This window comes from Cibotium barometz, chromosome 10 (assembly GCF_041138505.1).
Source record: "Cibotium barometz isolate CiBa-2024 chromosome 10, ASM4113850v1, whole genome shotgun sequence".
Taxonomy (NCBI): Eukaryota; Viridiplantae; Streptophyta; class Polypodiopsida; order Cyatheales; family Cibotiaceae; genus Cibotium; species Cibotium barometz.
Genome location: NC_141055.1, coordinates 10,624,101 through 10,631,035, shown reverse-complemented (window position 1 = coordinate 10,631,035; position 6,935 = coordinate 10,624,101).

Here is a 6,935-nt window from a genome sequence, read left to right as displayed (position 1 = left end):
GCCGATAAAGGTACAGTGCATGTATGAGCCGATAAAGGGGGTGGTGCTTGCAGAGATGGGCGTGAAGGAGCACGCTGCACGAGAAGGCACCATGTTTGCACACATACAAGAGCCGCCAGCAGAGGGGTCGAAGCTTGTAGCACCGCAGGGATGAGTGTGGTTGAGAAAGGTCAAAAGCTTATCCTCTTCCTGCAGTGCCCCATGCACACCCACGTGGACCTTGCAGAGATGGGCGTATGCGTGCGCAGATAATTGAGAGGGGCGTGTGTGAGCACGTGGGCTGTAGGGGATATCTTCTTTGCCTCCGTGTAATGCACGCTGGCAGCATGGCGCTACAATTGAATTTTGTAGCCTTTGAATTTTTAAAAAAGGATTTTTTAAAAAAGGGGGTGTTTCCCATGAGAGTAAGACCAGTGCCCATATCGTAATTCGTAGCAGTGCCTTTGTAGCCACATGTACACCTTACTTATGCCGTAGTGCATAAGACCGAATCATAGAAGCGCTCACTTCTATGCTACGGACATAGCCCATGTGACATAGCCCACGTTTATGCTGGAGTCGATCGACACTCCTCCACTGGCTCTAATGTAGAAAATGATTGCGACAATAGTCTTTACACCTTGCCTATGCACAATGCCTGCATCCTCCAATGTTTGGTACCAGTTGTGGACGTATTGGTAGAGTCCAACCCAATCGTGTCGTAGTGTACGTATGCCCTCATGTCTGATTCGTGCCGTAGTGCACATGCTTTGCATTCATGGTGTAGTAGACAAATATATGTGCCGTAGCACACTAATCCCCCACCAACACTTGGAGTTATATCTTTGGGAGAAGTGTGACACAGTCGTGCCGTTGTGCACCCTAGCCATTTGTGGCATAACGCACTTGCTCGTGCGGTGCACGTACGTCTAAGGGTGCCGTAGCATGCCCATGTCTGCTGAACCATTGACAGTCTTGCACACACAAGTCATGTCATGGCGTGCACATGTTGGTGTCATGGCGTGCACATGTTGGTGTCACGTCGTAAGTGCACTCATACCCACATTGTGCCGTAGTGCACTAGAATTTTTTTTAAGGTGGCAAGATGGAAATCGATGGTAATGTTCTTGCGTAGTTCGAGAAGTATTCGTTGACAATACATAAATACATGATATAAATTCTCTCTGTTAGTGGTTTAACCATGTGGTTTACCACAAAGTAATATGAGAGCAGATCAGACACATTGTTCTTGTTGAAAGTCCACAAGAAGAAGTTCGTGACTCCAATGTGCTTAGACCCAATTGCAGTGTGATGAAAAATGTCTACTTGGATGTGGTCCATTGTGAGTGACGAACAAGTGTAGTCCGTAGAGACACTTTTGCAAGCGCAGTCTTGCCATGGTCATGACTTCTAAAATTGGTGCGATGGCATTTAAGATAGCTGGGATTAAGGTCACGTTTGTCGATTACCTGCTAGTAGCCTTGATCACATGACCCCATTAGCAACGTACTCTCTAGACATGACTAGTGTTAGACTCTGGGAGCGTAGCCTCGCCAGATTTCAATTTCCACTTTTGCGAACGTCGTCTTGCTAGAGTTAAAGTTTTTGTTTGGACAAATTTGTGTTTGTTTTGTAGTGACAAACAAATGTGTTCTTCTGTAGACACACCTTCTCTGCAGCAGTGTCACCACTCAGGTCTAGTCCGGAGTGACTTGGTCCTAGTTCGAAGTGAATTGGAGTAGCACATGTGGTGATCACACATTTGGTTTAGAGAGACTAAATTTAAGCTGAGCATAGACTTAGTATTGACCATCAAAGTCACGTAGTTTGGCTATACTGTAAATCTAAAACTGCGGTGTGTTTTACTTGGGCTAAGAGGACCGGCAGTGGCGTCAGTTGTGCCCAAACTAGACGAAGTGCTTATCACGAGAAATCAAGGTAAGCCTAATTGAGCCGTAGTGCTCATAACCCTTCACAATCTTTTAACAGTTGCTAGAAGATTGTGATAAACTTTGGCAAATGAGAACCATTTACAAGAGTAGTCTTGATGTGGTTATGCCTTGTGTCCAAACAAGTTGCTTACTGTTTGTAGCAACAAGAGAGCCTTGGCCCGTAGAGGCAAGCTGGCCCTTGTTGGTAGTAACAAAATAGTGTCACTACTTGGGCCTAGAGAGTAGTGACTAGTTTGATTTAGTCACGTAGATTGCCTTGTAAAAGTAATCCCTAAGGTGTGTATTACTTGGGATAAAGGGGCTAGCAGTGCTGCTAGCAGTACTCAATTGAATGGTTTATCTAGGAGTACTAATCTGAGGGATTAGCATACGCCTAGATAATAATAGCAAATTTAGGATTGATTTGTAGAAATCAAAGGTAAATCTGAAGGGGTATAGTCTTGAGATGTAATGCTCAATGCCCTTATAGAAGTTGATCGAAGAGAACTAATCTTAAACTTACTAGCATGGTTTTCTCTTCTTTTTATTGCCATGCGTCGACATCCCACTGCTCGAGAGTTTGTGGTGATCTTTTGAGGGGGGAAAGAGCCTTTTTATATGTCACATCAATTGGTTTGGTGGTAATTTGATGGTATGGGACATCAAATTCTCACGGAATCGACTGTAGTCTTGGTGGAATGGGACGCCAAGGCTTGTGCATGTAACTTGACTCTTTGGCAGGTCTGTATGTACACTTGTCTGTAGTGATAAAGTGTGCAAGATAAAATTTGAGCTTTGAAAATTACCAAATATAGCCATAAGTTGGGATAAACCCCAGTTAACAGAGTTTGGAGAAGCTCTAGGTAGCAAGACCATGATGGTGTACTAGTGCTAACAGAGTGATTTAGTTCCGGAGTGATCTAAATCTAGAGGTTAGCAGTAAGACTAGTTTGGTTGGACAGTTTCATGCATGGGGAACACCCTATAGCATTTTGCAAGCGTAGTCTTGCCTTTGTTCAACATAAGTGTGCGATTGTGAGCACATTTTAGTTGCTACCATATGAATTTGGGAAATATATTACTTTCCTACATAAGCAATTGTAATATTGCATGACAGGCTATTTTGCTTACAAAGTTCATGTGCGTGTAAACCCTATAAGTCGTATGACCCCTGGGGAATGAGTGGAGCATTTCTAGGATTTAATAAGGTTTTACATGGCAATAGTGAGTAGTATCTCACTCCAGACGAGCCTGGTTGTTGTTAGTATCGGATCCGACATATGTAGTGTACATAAACTCGGGCTGAGTTAGGATAGGAGGCTAAGCCGGAGAGCTTAGTGGTAAATCCTACTGCATCTGGTGAGTTTTGACTTAACCGGAGTGTTAAGAAGTAAACTCAAAGTCTGGGGGCTGAACTGGAGTGTTCGGAGGCAAACATATCTTTTGTTAAATCGGAGAATTTAGCAACAGATGAGCTTGGGGTGAACCATGGTACCCAGGAAAAAAGCTCTTCACACTAAAATAGTGCACAATAATTTTAGGGTGATAAAAATCCATCGCAGGAATGTTTTACAACTTTCCATAGATGATAGATGAAGACCATGTACTTTACGGAGTTAAAGTACATAGGTGGTGACTTCGGCGCCACATTTTTTGTAGGAAGTCACCAGTGGTGTGGTTAGGTCAGCCAAGACTCCACAAGACCTATGCACTAGTTTTTAAGTTGACCTCTATGATAAGGACGTCCAAAAATTCGTGTTGTAATACCAGAGATTGTACTGCAATGTGCAATGGAGGGGTCAATTTGTGTAGTCACTTCTTAGCAGCAAGTGACTTAAGCATCTTGTTATAGATGGTTGTATATGGTACTCCCACTCGGGGGAGGTACGCCATTGGGTACGGAGTTACTCACAGACTAGTATGGAGCTACTAGTGTGATGATAGTGGGTACGTAGTTACTCACTACTAATACATAGCTGCTAATAAAATTAAGATCCTCGAGTGAAAGATACTCTAGATCAACATTTTAAATTACCGAACCACAATCCATGAGTATCGAGGTACTCATAAATATGTTGATGTTGCTCAAATCGAGGGACCGATTTGTTCGATGGTATGGAATAAGCAAGGAGAGTGGAGTAACTTAAAAGTTACACATCACTAGTCCTAGTGAGTTGTCAAGGTCATCCGTAGTTTGATGATCCCCTCTACCTATCAGACAACATTCAATTTTGCAAGCCCTGGCATTTAATCCGTAGTGATTATGAGTTTGGTGTGAGATATGGTTATGAAGTTCTTACAAGAGTACTCGTTTATTTGCTTGTCACATCGGTTATAGCTTGGTAGAGATTGCCACCTGTGATCGGTAGGTAGCTTTGCCGCTATAATGAGGAGGCAGCAAATAATGTTCTCATAGTTATACTTCATACCAACACCAAACAGGGATAGGATGAAATTCCTAAGTTCATCATCACGAAGTACTGTGATTTTTGCATTTATATTGAATGTATGATGTAATGAGACATTGGGCTTGTGTAATTACCATCAATTATCTAGCAACCTATGGCTTCGCAGAGCAAGCTCAGTCATTATCTGTGGATTGATAATGTGGTTATTAGTAGTTTGGAATTTTTCTTGATAGATGGTACAACCCACCCAAATGATTCATAAGTGTGTAACCGCTTATGAAGGGTAATAATATGCAACAATGAAGCACTTTGTTACAAGTGTGAAACCACTGATCTGTTGCAAAGCAGTTTATCAATAGTACCACCATATGTGCGTAGACACTATACCACATCTTCGTTGCAAGATGTTTAAAAGTTTCTTGGAAGGACTCAAGAATATAACATATGATATTAAACACGGTCTAGATTTGTTCTTGGACCTATGACACTAGCGTGTAGTCCGCTTGAGAGTAGAGTTTTTGAGGACAAAAACCTTTCTTGAGGGAAAGGAGGGATATCCTCAAATATCACATAAACTCGAATAGTTGTGTGAGTCCAGACAATACTTGAAGGGATGTGTCTAGTAATAGCAACAAAGAGTTGTAAGTGATTGGATGTAACTCCAGACACCCGTAGTGGTGCAAGAATCTTTATCAAACATCTCCACACACTATATGGTCTGCCCGCAGATATAGTATGGCATAAGAGATAGGAAGTTTGATTGTTATATTTGAAGGGAAATTTTCAAAACTTACATTTACTCTGAGTTAGAGTGGAGTTTAACCATCCGTAGATTGATGGTAGTTAGAAACTCAACAAGATTCTAGAGCATATGCTTGTGCAAAGATGTTACTCTAAGAGAGAAAGTATCTCTCAGCTTTGGAACTAATCCTTGTGATGCATGATTAGATTGGCTCTAGTTTATTTCTCCTATGGCCGTAGAGCTTTCCAAGGAGAATTTTTAACAAGTTGGTGATGCAACATGGTAGCGTAGTCTACAAATATCTAGTAGCATAGTCTAAGAACTTGTGCTACTAGAGTGCTCTCCAGTACATTAGCTTCTGTGCTAATGACATGCAAAATCAAGGCATGAAATTTGCCTTGGGGTTTTGGTTGAAATACCAAATCACGGCTTGCGTGAGTACTACTAGACATTTGCTTACCAATGACTTCCCCAGTTTGGGGTTTTGGTTGAAATACCAAATCACGGCTTGCATGAGTACTACTAGACATTTGCGTACCAATGACTTCCCCAGTTTGTTTTCGAGGACGAAAACTCTTTAGAAGGGGGGGGTAATGTCACGTAGCCTGTAATGGCACGTCGGATTGCCCGTAGGCGGGCGGTCGAGCTCGACCGGACACGTAGATCACACGTCGGAGTATGGGTGGTGAAGGTGTCCGGGGTTCAGGGGTGAGGGCGCCCGGGTCGGAGTACCGCGGGCGGCCGGGTTAGTGTGGGCAGGCAGGCCACCACTATATATGACCTGGTCATGAGGTGTTATCCTCATTCTCATATATGGCTCTCTTGAGAGCATGCCCTCTATGGTTGGGTGGTGACCACGAGCTCCTTACGCTCTCGGCTATGGCGGAGTCCATGGCGTCGTTACGTTGGCGTAACAATAAGGTCATGAAAAAATTAAGGAACGTCAAAAGGCTAGACTTATGTGGATAGAAAAAGAGAAAAGGACAATTATGCCACTTGAAAAGCACACTTAGGTGATGCATCAAAGCCAGGAAGAAAAGAGGGCATCAAGGATCAAGTGGTTTATTTCCTTACTATGAGAGGAAAACCATTGTCACACTTTCATCAAAATAATGAGAAGTTAGTGTTTTCAAATGTATCAAATGTTCATTTGCAACAATCCTATTCAACCTATACTTGTACATATGTAGCTAAACTTTTTATAGAAGCTTGCCATACTCTCTTTTAAATGAGAAGATTTATGTTGAAATCTTAGAGAGTCCATTTTTGCCTTTGATGGTGGGCGAGAGCACAGACATTTCATATGATCATCATATGATACTACGCATCACATACCTTGCAGATAAGGGAAGTGGTCTGGTTCATAATCGTTGTATGAGGTTGCTTACTAAGCAATGGTTCAGCTTATGCAAGCCTTTATGCTTACTTTTTGGAGCTTTTCTTGCCAAAATCCAAGTTGATTGGATTTTCCATAGATGGTTTCCATGTCATGGTTGGTTCAAAGAATGGCTTTGTAACAAAATTTGCAAGAGAAGTGCCTCACTTGGTGGGGGTACACTGCATTGCTCACATCAGAAGGCATTGGAAGCAAAGGATACATTAGAGCCTTTTCCTATATTCAAGCTTGTTGAAAAGAGTGCTAGGAAATCTTACAAGTGGATAAGAAGTTTCTATAAAAGGCACAGATGCATTTCGGTTGTTGCTAGTGCATGAGGTTTTAAAGATCCATGATGTCCGTTGGGTCTCACATGGTGAAGTAGCTTTGAGGCTTGTTAAATTTATGCCTAATCTTTTGAGTATTTGGATGCATGAGAGATATGACGTATCGTTACTTTACTTCTTTCAAGGCACAAATCGTTTTGCATTTGATTGCAG